The following is an 18,825-nucleotide window of genomic DNA, read 5'->3' as shown; positions in this document are numbered from 1 at the left end:
GATCAAGTTTTTTTTTTAACGCCCTCTGTAAAGAAATTAAAAAAGCTATGATCCCCTTTATTAAGATTTCTCAAAAGACTGCTTTAAATACGCCTAAGACCTTTTTTTTTTGTTCTTCATAATTAACTCAAGAATATCTAGTATAAGTTTCAAATTAAGGGTGCCCTTTGTATTTTGTGGCCCCCTTATATTATAAAATCACTTTGAGAAACCAAGATTTAGATTATAATTTTGTTCTTACTTTAGGTAACTTATTTAAATATTTTTAATTGCTATAATTCTTCCATAAATACGTCAAATTTTTTTTTAATAGCAGTAGCAATAAGAATTTTATTAATCGAACTTTAAATAGAAAATACTTTTAAAACTGTTATAAAATAACGTTATTATAAATAAGCATACATTGAAAGCTTTACATAATAAAAAAACTTGACTGTGCACAGATTTTTTTTTTGTATTTTAACTTTAAAATTAAGCTCTTACGTAATCTAAAAAGAGAAAATTTATGTTTAAGCTGTATGATATATAAAGTATGTAATTTACGTAATGTACACACCTTTATCTTCGTTAAAAGTGCATAATTATTATTATAACTAAAAAGGACATCATTTTTATTCTAATTTTTTCATCTAAAATATTTAAAATCTAGTTCGATTAGCTAACAACCTAGAAAAAATATTATGAAATCAACTTTATAAAATTGATTAAAACTACATCATTCTTACCATTTATAAATTCGTAAAAAAATTTATTAAAAAAATAATTTATCTATAGTTTTAAAAAAATCACTGATTTTTTCATAGATAACTTTTGCAATTTTCGTACTCTTATAGATTTTTTGTACTATTCAACCCATTAAGCCTTTTTATAACACGAATATAACATATTTTGAATATTTACAATTTTTATTCAATTTGCAACTTTAGATCAGTATATATTTATTTTTATAAGTTTATATTCTTGGAGCATTTCGAACCTTATCTTCATTTTATATCAAAAGTTGATAATACACAAAACCTTTTTTTTTTAATGTAAAAATTTAACTTTGACGTAATTAGGCAAGGTGTCCTGGACAAGAAATTAAAAGGTGTCCGTTGTGTGCGACTTGATAAGCGAAAGGTTCTTTGTGCACCAGTTCCTAAGACCAAATATATTGAGCGGCATTTTTTTACTATAATATATATATAAGCAAGCTTTTCAAACTAAATTGAGAACAAAAATATGTAACCAAAAAAGTTTCTAAATATTTTAGCTTTAAAAGCAAATGTTTACAATTATTTTTAGTAAAATCATATAGAAGTATACCTGCACTGTAGACTAAGGCATCTCCTACATAGGAAAAACATCGCATCATATGTTTCTAAGAATTACTGATCACAAAGGAAAACACAAACGATCACTTAATTTTAACGATAAATTTCGATCACTTGCATTAATGTATATCGTGTCAAAACTAAAACGTTGATATTAATTTCAAAGTTCTTAAGAAGTACGCTCGAGGTGAGCTTTAAAGTTTAAAATCAATGCTAACTAAAAAATAAAAACCTAAGCTAAAAACAGAAGTAAAAAGTAACTCTACTGACACTACATTACTTTCGTTTTCAATTTAATTTAAACAAGCTTTTGAAACCTTTTATAATAACTTCTTAATTTCGTTGTAATTTTTAAAATCTTCAAAACTGTTTTAAATTTCATTTAACTTTTGACAAAGAATTAAAGATACAATTCCAAAAGTTTTAAGTATATGAGTTAAATAAAATGAAAAATATAGTAATCTAAACTTCCAAATAGTTTTTGAACACAACAAAATCCCTTCAGGAAATCAAATTACAGTTTGTATTTTAACAAAAAATTCATAAGACTAATAACATTCTGTTATTTTCTTAGTTTAACATTTATAGTAAATTTATAAACGAGATATAGTTTAATGTTTTACTTAAAACTTTTTGCCTATAGTATTTAACACGAAAAAGAAACCACTTTTTAGTTTTACAAACAAATTAATAAAACTGTTTTGCTGTTAACAAAAATAATATCTTAAGTACTAAAGCACAATAAGGTTTTAATAAATGATATTTTTGTTTTAACGTAAATTGACTTTTACTAAAGAAAAAATGTTACATCTTTAATAGCGCAATAGGTTTATTTATTTTATTATCTTTCTTTAAAGATATTTATTATCTAGCAGAATAGTACTAAAATCAATTAAACGATTTATTGATACTAAAAACTTTCTATGTCCTAGTTTTTACAGTTTAGCTTAAGGTAAAATAAAAACAAAATTTTTAAGTGTTTTCAAAAAGTTGTACCTTTTTTATATCATATTAAAGATATTGAAACAAGTTTTATGTATGTTATAAAAAAGATGACAACCATTTTTAAACAGTGGGAAAATTAAAATAAAATGACTTAACGACTTCAACTTTTAACAACTTTCTTGTTCTTTAAATAATTTTTTACAAAATTTATAAGCTCAATGAAAAGGTTTAAAAAAATATTGTTATTTTTTGAGCTAGGGTTTCTTTAGCTTATGCTGGATCCCATAGAAAAGGAATTTTTATAAAAAGTAAGATAAGTCGAAAAATAACTACAATTTTTTACTGTTTTCATTGAACCACTTTTTATTGAATAAACTTAACTGCTCAGTGTTCTTGTTTTATATAACCTAATATTTTTTTAGATATTGACAAGTGTTAGTTTTTTCAGTTTTGGTCTTTAACTATGGTCTTCTTCTTGGTAAAAATATTTTCTAAGCTAAGTAAAAAAGCTAATCTAAATATTTTTAAATTAATACTAAAACTCAAAAACATTTGTCGACCCTTTTGTGTTTTCTCAGTTTTAGTAACAAATTTTTTTAATATATTAAATTGGCGTTTGTTTTTATATGGAAAAGAAAAAAATTTAGTTGCTCAGTAGATTTATATTTTCTTAAAATAAAATTTATTTGACGAATCAAGAAAACTATTTTGATTTTATGAAAATGATTCATATTCAAAACAAAAAAATCAAAAAAGCTAAAAACTCAAAAATTTTAAGTTTATATAAAAAACAAGAGCACTAGGCAGTTAAGCATATTCAAAGGAGAACTTTGTAAATGATAGTATAAAGTTGTAATTAAATTTCAAGTTATGTTTATGTAAATAAAAAAGCCAAAGTTACTCATTTTTCTTTGGGCTTTAGCACAAACCCAATAAACCCCAATTCAAAAAAAAAAACAATTTTTACAGTAACGTGCCATATAAGTACACACTTCCTAGGTATGTACTGCCGGTATGGTACGCACTTTTTAGCTATAAAACGCTGTGTTCAAATTGCTATTTTATATGAGAAGTTTAAAAAAACATACCTTAAAGTAGTGATACAAAAGTACTATATTTAAAGATAAATTATACTGTATTAATTAGAAATGCAGAAGTTTTTAAGGAACCAACAATTTGCATAGCCCATAATAATTGAACTAACAAACTATGTATCACATACAATATTGAAAGCAAAGGTATTTAACGGAAGTAACGAACAGCGCAATTTAAATATGCATATCCCATATTTATTACATAGGAATAAAAAACTGAGAAAGTCATGCAAAATTTTGATTAACGAAAATAATGAACAATGCAATTGACATTTACACACCTAATGATTGAAACATAAATGTAAAAAGCATATAAAAATCTAAAACAAAACTTTAATAAACAAAATTAACTAACAGTGCAATTGACATTAACACACCCCATGATTGCAACATAAATGTAAAAAGCGTACAAAAAAGCAATATAAACGAAATGAAAAAACATTTATTTAAATTGAGATTTATTTGAAACTAGATGCATTTGAAAACATGTATGTTAAAGTACCTTGTCGTTTAGGTTTTGCAGATACTTTTTGTTGTTTTTTATTTTATAAATTTTGTAATTGCAAACTAGCTTTTATGAATAATCAAAATAAAAGTATGATCAACGTTTTCATAAATGTTTATGTATTTAAAGTTAATCATTACGTATTTATATGTACTATGTAAATTTTAAAGGTACAAGTAAATTGAAATAGATAACAAAAACTTTTTGGGCTAAAAACAAATTACATACATAAGTAAATACCACATATAAATAAATTAAATAAATACTCAAGGTATCTAATATCTTTCACCAAATATGTTTTGTTTTTATGATGATTTATTTTATTTTTGGGGATTATGCCTTTGTAACAGCTAGCACTGTTCTTTTCTTCCTTTTCTCTCAAAATTAAAAATGCTTAAGTTAAGTAAAACGCGAGTTTTTGGGCCAGTCTAGTTTTATCTTTGTAATATTATCATATCGTGCTTAAAAGGTTGTGTTCGCCTCGTACTCCTTGTACGAAGGCGACTGTTTGTTGTATGAACCTCTGAATTGAAGTAGTTATTTGTATAGTTTGCTATGTTTTGTTAATGTGTTTATCGCAGATTATATTCATCATGATACAGCTTTTATTTCTAGAGCTCGATTTCTTATATACAATTAGTTTAAGCATTCTAACAATCTAACTGTTCAATTAGGCTAAGAATTAAATTATAGTCTAAGCTTAACTCACATTTCAATAAGTCGACTTAGCTAAATAACTTAACTAAGTCAATTCTAAGCATTTAAATAACATCACCGATATATTTATAACGCGCTAGGAGTCAGATAATAACCAGCTTCGCGTAATATAAGTAATAACTCTCCGTCGGTCGATTGTTAAATCTTAATAGCCATTTGTAAACCTTTATGGCTTTTAACCTGTTTGCTTTAGGATTAATATATACAATAGAGAAAACCAAAATTTCAAAGGTACGCACTGCCGGTTGGGTACACGCTTTTGTTCAAAAATACGTACCTAGTTGGCAGGTTAATATATATCATTATTTTATTAAATTCTTATTTGAATATACTAAAAGAATAATGGTTAATAATTTGGTTTTGTGTTTAAATTCTGTAATGAAAAAACTTATATATTCTTCTTTATTTAAAATGAATGTCGTATAAAAAAATGCTTAAACAAATTTTCGTTTAGACGTGCTTGTCTTTTTTAATGTTGATATATATTTGAAAGTATACAAAAGTTTTATTTGATTGACTATTTTAACCTAATTTTTAATGTTTTTATTTTAAGTGTGATGTCTTAAATAGTATACAAGGTAGAGCTAACATGGTTATTTGAGAAAAATAAGAACAATTTGTGACAAAGACCAAGAAAATTATATTTCCAACCAAGATATTAATATAACTGAATTGACAAAGATACCGAAAAAAAAAACGAGTTCAACGTAGATGATAAATGGGATACTAGTTCAAAAAATAAAAAAGAGGGAAAAACCTAACAAAAGGGTTTTACCAACACACATACAAAGCTCAGATTGGTGCAATAGTAGAAAAAAAGCAACTAATATAAATCATAGATTGGAACAAAACAAGCCCTAATCTAACAAAGAAAAATTTAAGAAGATTGTATCTGCTTAAAGAAACTAAAGTTCTTATTAGCGTAGTCGAAGATAATAGAAAGTATTTATATATGTCACAAGCAGTTTAAAAGATTAGAACCTGGAAAATTGCTACATGATAAAGTTATAAATACGTTTTTAATAGTAAAGCTGTCAAAAGACGTTTATTTTACAGAAAGTGACAAAATACGAAGGAGTATACGAAACGGTAAATGACTCATCAAAGTTAACGCAAAGATAACTATAGCCAAAAGGGTTGTTTCAGTTTTTAAGGACGATAAAAACAGTTTAAAGTTTTTTATTGTGAATAAACTAAAAATGGATGGATATTAGTTGGCAACAAAGACGACGAAATAACACAAAAAACAAAATCAGAAAACAAAATAAATAATATTTGTAGTTCCAAAAGACATCAAATCAGATTAAAACAAAATAAGTGTTTAAGTCTTTGAAATGATGAAGATTCATCTTTAAACGTAATTTAAGTATGCTTAAGACTACTTTACTATAAACAATAAATTCACTAGAGTTTAATATTACAATAGAATCAAGTTATTGATGGCTGAAGATATATTAAGATATTGAGGACCGTATGACATAAAGAACAAATTATCAAAATTTTGTTTCTTGTGTGGTTCAGACCAATATAATATTACTAAGTCAGCAAATATCGAATGACGTGGCTGCTAAAAATGCAGTCGATATTTTCATCTTCCTTGCTCCAAGTAGAGATAATGGAGGTAAATTATGAATTTAAGCAAAAATATTGGAATATAGGACGGTAATAAACATAAGTGATAAACCACTATAAAAAATGTTAACCCAGTACAAGATACTGGCCTCAACGTGGCGTACTGGTCGAGTAGCCGTACTAACGGTGAAAGCAAAAGCATCATTAGACACACCATTAGGTTTATAGATAAAATTAGTTTTTAACATAAAGTTCAGATCTAAACATAGCTTGTAGTTTTAAAAAACAAAATTCAGACAATCATAAAAATTTTATACATTAATTTAAACAATAAAAGTGAATTATATACTAGCCTATACATTTCACTACATGTGTGCAAAGTTTGAACGGTTTTGGTAAATAAATTTTTTGTGTTAAAATGCTTTTGGTCATGGCTTATAATTATTTTGGTAATTGCTTACTTTGGAAAAGCGAATGCAGATGTTTTTACGGAAAAAGTAGGTGTTTTTCAATAATAAGTTCAGACGAACGCGAAATTTTTATACATTAATGAAAAAATAATAATTTATATACTAGAACTAGACTGTTTGTTAAACTAAATGTGTACGACATTTAAACGATACTTGTAAAGAAATTTTTGGTTTATAATAGTTTTAGTAATGGTTTATAATTTAAAAAAGGATTTGTAGATGTATTTTAGAGGTATAGTTTAGGGGTAGCTGTCTAAATTGCGCGAGCGTACAAAATTGCACGAGGGGACAAAATTGCACGAAAACACAAAATTGCACGAAGATACTCTTGCACGAAGACTGATTTGCACGAGAGCACAAAATTGCACGAAGATAAAATTGCACGTAGACAAAATTGCACGAAGGTTCACTTTTGCACGAAGACACTTTTGCACGAGGGTACATTTTTGCACGAGCAGACAATGATGCACGCAGACACTTATGCACGAAGGGTCATTTTTGCACGAGTGACAATTTAGCACGGAGGGTCAATTTTGCACGAGTTTTGTTTCCTACCCAGAGACGGGTCAAAATTGCGCGTAGACATTTTTGCACGAGGGTACAAAATTGCACGAGAAAACTCTTTTGCACGAAAAAATGTATATAATATATTTTAAAAAAAATCAGAAATAAAAAAATATATAACTAAATAATAGAAAAATACTAAAATATTAAAAAAAAAAAAAAATAAGTAAAAAATATTAAGTAAAAATTAAAAAAAACAATTAAAAATAAAATAAGTAAATTAATATTAAATAAATAAATAAAAATTAATAAAAAAAAAGTTTAGTAAATAAAAAAATAAAAAAATGATATTTTTAAGTTAAAAAAAGTTATTTCTCAGAAAAAAATAAATATTAAATGTTAAATAGATTAAAGTAAATAATAAAAAAGTCAGAATTTAAAAAATCAAATAACTAAATGGTAAATAAAATTTGAAAAATCAAAAAATAAATAAGATTTATAAAAATTAATAAATTTAATAATAAATACATAAAATAAGAGTCCAAAACAAAAGTTAATAAAATTATTAAAAAAAGTTAAAATAAATGAAATAAATAATTAGAAAAGTTTAAAAGAAATACTAAAAATTAAAAAATTCTAAATTAACAAATTAAATAATAAACAAAAATCAATCAAAGAAAAATTTATAAAAATAAAAACAAAAATAGATTATAAAATTAGTTTCTAACCGTTATTAAAATATTACTACCAAAAAGAGTTTTGTTTATACTAATAATTTTTTTTTTGTTAAAAATAGAAATTAAGTAATTCTAGCTGTTGTATTATTTTGTTTGTCTTATTTTAGTCAAAAGCTTGTATCTCCTTTTTCTTCTAAAAAAGTAAGAAGAACATTTCTTCTGCCAGTGCTTTTGCGCAAGTCTGGGTTAGATAAAGAGAAAAAACAGAGCAGGAGAAAGATATAATTAGAGCAAAACGCGTGCAAATACTAATGCAACTAAGATAAAGTTTAGACAAATAGAAAATAATGATAGATAAATTATGTTTAAAAGGTTTAAAAAAAAAAAACAATTTTAAGTATAATTTATGGAAGTACACAGCCGTAATAGAATTTTCTACACAATGCACAATAAATATTTCATCAGACGGATTTTCTCCTTCCTAATTTATTTAATTGATTCACTGTTTTGCATGCTCGTTATTTCTAGGCAAAAGTATCTTCGTGCAATTTTGTCCCCTCGTGCAATTTTGTACGCTCGTGCAATTTTAACACCTACCCATGTAAATATTATTTTTTTATTTTATTTTTTTATTTTGTTTTATTTTATATAAAAGTTTATATAATTTTAATTTAATTCAAGTTTACATCAATACATGTTGATTCTTTAATAAGGGATATTTTTATTAAAATAAAACCCTATTTTTATTTTTATTAAAAACTTTTTAAATTTTTTATAAGTTTTTAAACACAATAATTTAGTTTCAATTTAAAAAAAGCTAAATAAATTAAAAAATGAATAAAACAAATATAAACCTAAATAACTTAAAACTAACTACACTAATACATGCTTATTTTATTTTTTTTTATAAAATATAAAGGTTTTTATATATTTTTTATTTAGTTATTTTAAGTTATTACTATTTGTGCAAAATTGACCCTCGGTGCAAAACTGTCTGTCGTGCAAAATTGACCTTCCGTGCAAAATTGTAACTCGTGCAAAATTGAGCTTCCGTGCAAATTAGTCTTCGTGCAATTTTGTCCCTTCGTGCAATTTTGTGCCTGCGTGCAAACTAGTCTTCGTGCAAAAGTATCTTCGTGCAATTTTGTACACTCGTGCAATTTTGTTCTCGTGCAATTTAGTCCCCACGTGCAATTTAGTAACCTCGTGCAATTTTGTCTTCGCGCAATTTAGACCCGTTCCCATAGTTTAGAGTTTAGACGGTCGTAATATTTTTAATACTTTAGTTTAAAAAATAAAAACAAATTATATACTAGAACTAGACTATACATTTAGCAACAAGTGTACATAATTTAAACGGTTTTTGTAAAGAATTTTTTGTGTTAAAATGATTTGGTAACTGCTTTTAGTTTGAAAAAGCAAATATCGGTGTTTTTAATGGTAAATTTCAGAAGATCGTAAAGTTTATAATATATCACTTAAAACCGTTAGTTTTAAAAACCATAATAATCGTTTAAATGGTGTAGACTTAGTTTAAACATAAATACAACAAGTAGTTAAGTTTTAAATTTTTGATTAATTTTTTTTAATAAGAAAGAGTAAATATTTTAGTTTGTTAAAGAGTGGTCTATAACCTAAACTCATAAGAGAATGGTGACAAACTTTTATATAATTTTGTATCAAATAGTTTATTGCATTTTTAAGGTCTTTAAATAGGGTAGCTGTCTAAATTACGCGAGCGTACAAAATTGCACGAGGGGACAAATTGCACGAAGATACTTTTGCACGAAGACTAATTTGCACGAGAGCACAAAATTGCACGTAGACAATTTTGCACAGAGGGTTAATTTTGCACGGGTTTTGTATCCTGCCCAGGAACGGATCAAAATTGCGCGTAGACATTTTTGCACGAGGGGAAAAAATTGCACGAGATGACTCTTTTGCACGAAAAAAATTTATTTAATATTTAAGAATAATAAAAATGTCGGAATTAAAAAAGTTGATAACTAAATAATTAGAAAAAATAAAAAAACAAAAAAATTCAAGTTAAAATTAAATTATGTAGAAAATAACAAATCAAATAAAAAAAAATAATATAAATAATAAATAACTAAATAAAATGTATTTTTTTTAAATTCAAGTAAAATGTAATAAATTAAATGTTAAGTAGATTAAAACAACATAATAAAAAAGTCAGAATTAAAAAAATTAATTAACTAATCAATTAATTAATTATTTTTAAATCAAAAAACAAATAAGATTTATAAAAAAAAAAGTTAATAAGTTAAATAATAAATACATTAAATAAAAGTCCAAAATAAAATTTAATAAAAAAAGTCAAAGTAAATGAATTAAATATTTAAACAAACTTAAAAGAAATAATAATAATTAGAATAGTCAAAATGAATAAACTAAATAATTAAACAAAAAATCAATCAAGAAAATTTTATATAAATAAAAATAAAAACTAGATTATAAAATTAGACTCTAACCGTTATTAAAATATGATAAATAAATAAAAATTGTTGATATTAATAGTTTTTTTTTTGTTAAAAATAAAAACTAACTAATTGTAGCTGTTGTATTATTTTGTTGGTTTCATTTTAGTCAAAAGCTTGTATCTCCTTTTTCTTCTGACAGTGCTTTTTCACAAGTCTGGATTAGATAAAGAGGAAAAACAGAGCAGGATAAACTTAAGAGCTAATGCAAATAGTGATGCAACTAAGATAAAGTTTAGAAAAATAGAAAATAATGATATATAACTATGTTTAAATTTTTAGAATCCTTAGATTTTGTAGATATAAAAACAAATCACAAGAAATTGGCAGACCTTGCCAGATTTTCAATCAAACAATCTCAAAATGTCATTATTTTTCACCCTATAGAGCCTAAATCTTAAATTTACATTAAATGTTTGTAGTAGAAAGAATTCTTTTTTTACTTTAAGACTTTGTATCTAGTACCTACTAAAAATTTACACGCTATTAAAAATCGAAATAAATTAAAACATGAGTTCAATTTGCCTTATTTTAATTCTTAAAACAAATATATTTATGATATAAAAAAATGCATTGAGCACAAAAATTTTGTAATAGCTACTACTTTTATTTTCTATTTTTTTATTTAGTGGTTTTAATTTTCTTTAAGATATTTTATAGTTTAAAGTTCAACTGGTTGTATTGAATTATAACTAATACAGCTTGATCCAACACCAATTTTAAAAAAATACTGTTTTAGATGTACTGAAAGTGTATTTAAAAAATCAGAACATAAAGTAAATGTAAGATAATTTGAAGAAATATTAAAATTTCAACTTTAAATATCTAATTTAAAACTTTAATATAAAACAACAACAATAATTTTAAGTATAATTTACGGAACTACACAGCCATAACAGAACTTTCTATACAATGCACAACAAAAATTTCATCAGACAGATTTTCTCCTTTCTAAATTTATCTAATTGTTTTACTAGATTGCATGCTCGTTTTTTGCTGTGTAAAAGTATTTTCAAGCAATTTTGTTCCCTTGTGCAATTTTAACACCCACCCATGTAAAAACATAATTTATTTATTTTTTAATCCTGTTTTATTTCATGTTGAAGTTCAGTATAATCTTAACTTAAATTAATTTACATAAATACATGTTTATTCTTTAATAAGGTTTATTTTATAAATATAAAATTCTAGTTTTATTTTTACTAAAAACTTTTTTAATTTTTACTAGTTTTTAAAGAAAATAATTTTATTTCAATTAAAAAAACTAAATAAATTCAATAAAAAAATTAAGTAAAATTAATTTAAACCTAATTAAATTAAAATGAATTACGCTAATACATACTTATTATTATTATTTTCTTTAAATATAAAGGTTTTAATATATTTTTTATTTGATTATTTTAAGTTAGTATTTTATTGTGCAAAACTGACCCTCTGTGCAAAACTGTCACTCGTGCAAAATTGACCTTCCGCGCAAAATTGTAACTCGTGCAATTTTGTGCCCGCGTGCAAACTGGTCTTCGTGCAAAAGTATCTTTGTGTAATTTTATAAATTCGAGCAATTTTGTCTTTGCGTAATTTAGACCTGTTCCCTTGAAAATATGCATTTATTTTTTAGTTTTTAATTTAGTTAGGTAATACAAAAGAATTTGATCAACATATTTTGCAGAAACTTTTTTTAAATTTTTTATGATATTCAATTTATATCTACTAACAGGTCCAAATTTCTCCAATGTACTTTTAAAAAAGTAAAGACATCAGTAATGTACGCACTTAAAGAGGTACACACCCGCGTAAGGTACGTACAATTTTTTTTTGGTTTTGGATAAATTATTAAAAACTAATATTATAAACTTTATACAGGTATTATCAGAGACGAATACAAGCTCTTTAAAGCAAAGATAGAAAACTGTAACTACTAGTAAAATTTTAACTACGCTTTACATATTAACTATATCAAAACTTTATCGTCAAACAAATTAAAATTATTCTTATTATGAAAACTTGTATTTGACTAAAACTAAACAATAACAAAAAATAATTAAGTTTAAAATATGTTTATTTGACCAAAGCTTAATTATCCTGTTCTAAAACTGTTTTAAATAAAAGATAATTTTTTTATCAGCAGATAGAAATAAAAATGCAACTATTTTAAAGCAACTCCCGTATGAAGAAAAAGAAGATTTATTTTTCAGGTTACTAAAAGTAATATGTTTGCTTTACTAAAGAGGTTTTTGTTTATAATTCGTTCTTTAGACAAACTGCTAGTTGAATGCGGGAGGCGATTCCTGAACAAACAGAAAAATTTTATAGTAGTCGATTTAGAGTAATTAGATAAAAGCATTAAAGTTTTTACTTTTTGTTCATTTTTAGTTATTTCTTTATACTTAATTTGTTAGTAGTATTGAAATATTTTTTTGTAAGTAATAAAAAGCGTTGATACCAAAGCAGCATAACTAGTTTTATATGTTATTTATGTTTAAATAAAGACAAAATAGATTTCTTTACAACAATTTATGCAATAATTCGTGTTTAATAGCATTCTTTAACTACATTAGATAAAATATTATGTTTTGCTAAATTCAAGTCAATTATACAATGTAGTAGTTACGCTTGAAAAATAATCTTTAGTTTACAAAACAAGTATGAGTCACAGCATAGGTAAAAGCTGTTTCTAAACAAAAAAGGTTGAAGTATTATTGAGGCTAAGTTTCTGAAAAAAAATATTTTTTTTCTAAATAAATCAAAGAGTGGTATATTTAAGATTGTTTGTTAGTTTTTGTATTTCAATATTATTAAACTCAAAAAATTGGCTGAAGCTTATGCTTTATACTTTTGTTTATCTAGCGATATAAAACGCTCAAAAAATTTGGTCTAAAGACCTTATGTAAGAAAAAATCTTTTGGTTATCGACACAACCAGCTTTTACAATATATTACTTTCTAATGAAAAAAAATTAATCATCAACAAATAAAACAAACGAAAAAAGAAACAAAGTAAAACTAAAAATCTGAATAATATATTTACTTAATAAATTATAAACAAAATGTGCACCAAAACTCTTCTAACAACATTCAAATGAAAAATAAAGTGTTATAAAATACAGTCGTGCCCAAATAGGTGTATATATTGCCTGCTTTGATTACAGTTAAGTGTGTGTGCCCCGACTGAAGTCTTGATATAGATGTACACTTAAATAGATTTAAGCTTATTCTTTACTGGTTTACAACATATATTTAAACTAGTATCCGAGTTAAAATCATTACCTAATCGTAGATTCAACTGTTTATTTTAATTAGATATTTTCTATAGTCGTTTACTATTACACTTTTTAATCGCTTTTAGTGCAGAGTGCAGATATATATTTTAAAAACTAACTTATTCTTATACTGTATTAGTTGGGCTTAATCGTGGTCTAAAGATTGACATAGTATAATCAAAACTTTATGTTAACTTGAGTTTGTCTCTCTGCTCACAAAAATCCAAACTTCGACGTTGTAAAATAATTTTCGCTGATATTTTCTTTGATTTACATTGTTAACATTTAAAAGAATAGAAAAAAAATATTTCTAAAGAATTTATGCTATATATTGTTATTATTAATTGATTTCATTTATTTTATGATTCAGTGATTAAACTGGTACTACCTTTAATGTGTAAAAACATAATATAATAATTAAATTTATTTTGTTTTAATTTAAGAAATACTTTTGTTAATTAAACTTGTGTTTAGTTATTTAATTAGTTTTTGTAATATAGTTGTTTCGTTAAATCTTGTACCGCTCGCTACGTTAGGTTTTTTCCTAACAAAAATTAATGAATCAAGTTTGAAAACTATCTTATATTGTTTATTTATTTATAAAAATCAAAAAGGTCTCTAGTTTAAAGTTAAAAAACTATTTTATCTAAATTAAGTTTGATAAAATTTAGAATTTCATTTTTTTAAAATAGTTGCATTTTTTTTTTACCTTCTAAAAAAAAATCTAACCTTTTTCAAACAGTTTTGGTACAAGTTTAATCAAATTTTGATTTGACTCAACTTATTTTAAATCTAATTTTTTATTTTTTTTATTTTAGTATTAATCAAGTACAAGTTATTATAAATAGAATATTTGTTTTTACTTAACGAAAAAGTTTTGATATAGTTAAAATGCTAAACATAATTAAAATGTCACTAGTAGTTACAGTTTTCTATCTTTGCTTTAAAGAGCTTGTATTCGTCTCTGATAAGAGCTGGAAATCGTGTATAAATAATAAGTCTTTAATAAGTTTCCTAAAACCAATGTTAAATAGTTTTAAAAAAATTAAATTTTTAGTGCGTACCTTTTGCGGGTGCGTCTGCGTACCTCTTAAAGTAAGTACTTTACCGATGTCTTTACTTTTTTTAAAGCACATTGTAAAAATTTGGACCTGGTAGTAAATATATATTAAATATCATATAATAGAAAAAAGTTCCTGCAAATAATGTTATATACAGGGTGCCCCTGCTGTAACTAATATTTCAACTGGTAATAAGTTAGTTTTTTATTGAAGAAAAACGAAAATAAATTCAATTTGGTTCAATAACCTGGTTAGCAAAAAGACCTCTCGTCATGAGTTGCATACCCAAACTTAATCAATACTATAATGAGCTAAAAAGGAAAAAGAAGAAAAATTTAAACTTTAAAACAAAAAGCTCTATGAAAAATGAGACTATTAAACTTTACAACATTAAATATTTTTCTAATAAAAAATGTATATACAAAAAAATTAAAGAATTTTTATACACACATATACCTAACATCATATACACATAAAATATATATCTAACTTTACATTAAAAGGTTATGTTTCTATCTGAAGTTTTTAAATTCATCCAGAATTTTGCAAATAAATTAACATTTTATATGATTTAAAAAAGAAAAAAAAATATATATTTATAAATTTGAAGTTTTTTTTTTTTTTAAGTGTGTTTAAGAATTTGGACTCCACTACCAACTTATATTAACTTATCAAAAAATAAGTAACGGTAAAATAAAGCAATAACATTGAAAATAAATAAATAAAATAAAGCTGTATCCATAAAAAATTTGCTTAAACTAAATAAAAAGTATAAAATAGATGTATCCTTTTAATTAAAACTATCTTTTTTTTTACAAACTAGGATAAATTTCTAAATATATGAGTTTTACTTTACCAAAATAATAATGTAAACAACCACAAAAAACTGAAAATAGTAAATAAGTTTATTATTTTTGAAAAATAAATAAATAACAATAAATAAGTTTAAAAACACTATTAATAATAAAATATGTCAACCTATTACTAATTTAAAATATTATCAGTGATTTTAGCTCATAATTTAAACTTTTAACTTTCTTTGTTTTCTAGCAAAAATATATTTAGAGATTAATTATTTTATTTACACTTATAATATGTAGACTATGAAATATAATTGTTTACTAATACACTAACAAACTACAAACAGAAAAAATATATATATTACGACTTTCTACAAACTAGACTAAACCAATACTATTATACCCAGTTTATAAACCCCTACTCAAAAAAAAAAAAATAAATACCTACTCAGATGAAAAAAGGATACTAATCTACTGTTTATAAAAAAAAAATTCCTGTTCATCTTAAAACTCTATTGAATTAAGGGCATAGGGGGGTAAACACCCTTTTTTGGTTTTTGATCTTATTTTATATAGTTTTTACTAAGCTACAAGATACTTTTTACAGATTTAAAAAATTCAAAATAATTTTTGAGATATAGTTGGTCAAAGTCGGAGCCAACAATAGGTTCCTTATGGGAGGCGCAAATTAAAACGGCAAAAATAGACTATTTTACTAAAAATCTATCTTCTCCTACGTTTTTTGAGATAACTACCTCAAATTTTCAGGAAATGTTCCTTGATATATTTAGAAAATTCTGTTGGAAGGAATTTAGAAAAAAAATAAATAAAAATTTTATACAAAAAATAAACAAAAAAAACAGTCAGTCTCTCCCTCAAGGCTTGATCGTCAATTATTTGAAATAAATGTTTCATTCTTTGTAAACAATAAACCTTAGAAAAATTATTTGATGCAAATTGTATGATACCCCAAAAATGCAACTTTAAAGTTTTTAACCAAAACTTGTTAAAACTAAGGAAATTATCACAAAAACACATTGAGCACAATTTAAGAAGATTTAAAGAAAATTTCATGGAGGCACAATTTGATTTAAAAAGTAAATTCATTAGAACTTACAGAAAATGTTAAAAATAACCTAAAATCAATTTTGCACAGGATTTTTAATGATACATGTCACATTTAATACATAGCCACATTTTCTGGGTCCCATACAGGTTTACATTAGGGTGGTTTTAAGAAAATTGAAAACTGCTAGCATGAAAGTTTATTCAAGTCATTTAGGATTTTGCACAGGTAGTTTTTGTGATATTTGCCAAATATAAAAACTCTAAAAATTCAAAGTTTGCCTTTTTTTAAGCACCCCAATATACATATAAAAGAAACATAGTTTTTCATAATTTCACTGATAATTTAAGTTTAAGCTGTGAACTTTTTGATTAAAATACTTGTATGTGGTATCAAACTTAATAAGTTTTATTTTATAAAATTTTTCCACTTTTAATAATGCACCAGCACATAAGGAGACAAATCAAAATATGTTGAATACTTCAAATGATGTAGTTATACTTATAGTGATGGATCAAGGTTAAGATCAAATCGAAACTGAACTTTTCATATACGTCTTTCATAGACAGACTAAGAAAGCTTGATATAAAAACTTTGGAGCACAGAAGACTTGAATTTGATCTTATTACTTTTTTTAAACTAATTTTCAATGAAACTACTATTAATTCACAAACTTTTTTAAACCTTATAAAAAAAAAATTACTCACTCAGAGGTAATAATAGAAAATATAACTGCATATATCATTTCAACAATGTTGGTTGGCAAAATTTTTTTTTCTATTGTTTGGTAAAAGTCAAGGAACAAACTTCTAAATGAATTAGTATCTTGCAAAAATCTTGAACATTTTTGATTAAAGTTTAAAAAAAAATATTTAACTAAAATATTTACCAGTAAAATTTATAATTAGTTTTGTTCATCTCTTTTACCATTAATTTAGTTTGTGGTATCTAGTTTAGTGGTAGTTTGATTTGTAAGCAACACCTTCCCCTTATAGATCTTAGGTACTTTTTAATTTTGATTTTTTGGCCGGTCTATTGTTAATGTGCTTGGGGCTTAAGATTCTAAAATTATTGGATGCTCAGTTTATTTGTAAGCTAGATTTATAAATTGTTGCTACCACATGTTTGAAGTACTTTTAACTAAATTTGTGTGGTAAACCTTTGTAAACATGATGAATAACAAATTATTGTTAAGATCAATATTCTACAAGATGAAAATTTCTAGCTTAAGTTAAAAATAGGTGCTATTTTGAAATTTGTTGTTTGATGAAGAGTGGTTGACTTATATCTTCAAGGTAGTTCCTAGAATTTCGAGCCAGATTCTGAAAAATTTTGACAAGAGGTGCTTATTTCAAAAAACTATGGTTTTGGAATACATAATTGGAAATTAATAACTTAGGAATAGTTAGAATGTTTTAGTTATAAAAGTTTGAGTTTTTTTAGTTTGTACCTTGTATAAGTTTTATGTTTATTTTAACACTGTAATTTGTTTTTTCTTTTTATGTTAGTGTCTTTGAGTTAAAGTGGCTTAGGTTTTAATTCCTAGGTCCTTCATTTGACAATAAACTTCAATAATAATGAAACTTATAGTGATGGATATTTCATCAAATCCAAACTGAACTTAATAGAGTTTAACTATTTTCATTACAATTGTTTAATAACTTATCATCCTGTAACTGCTTCTCTAAGAATCTATGCCCCTTGGATAATAAATTTTTGATACAAATGTAGTTTACAAAGCGAGAATATCATCTACTTAAGAAACAAAGAATTATATTTAATCTATTGGATTGCCTTTAAAAAGTACAAAATAATTAATAACTACTAAATTATAGAATGCTTAGTTCAAATTTTCTGATTTTTAATTTAAAATTCATAAAGAAAATCTGTTATGAAGTACAACCTTTCATGTCAGTTTTTTTAATTATTATAATACGTATGTATATAAAAGAAAGCTTTAATAGCTAATCTAAGTACAACTTACAACCCAAGTTCAAGATACAATTATACTGTTTTTAGTTTTTTTGGATTTTTAATATTTATGTTTACAAATTTATGTTTTTAATATTAACCAGGATTTGCACTCTTTTAGTCAAAAACACTATTCTATGTGACCAAAAACTGTTCTTAGTCATCCTGAGTTTTTGAAACCTTTAATTTTTTTTCCCAGGCCCAAACTACTTTACCTTCAGTTCAATTTTCTGCTAAATTATAAAAAGAAAAGACTTTTATGTAGAAATAAGACAACAGCACTCTATACTCATTTTTTACCTTTGTTTACTGAAAACAAATATTTATAAGTTATAGCAAACAACCTTATTTATAAATTAAAAAAGTATAAAAT

This window comes from Thalia democratica, chromosome 2, assembly GCF_965202585.1.
Source record: "Thalia democratica chromosome 2, ktThaDemo2.hap1.1, whole genome shotgun sequence".
NCBI lineage: Eukaryota > Metazoa > Chordata > Thaliacea > Salpida > Salpidae > Thalia > Thalia democratica.
The sequence above is the reverse complement of the archived record's forward strand: the minus strand, read 5'-3'. Positions refer to the sequence as shown.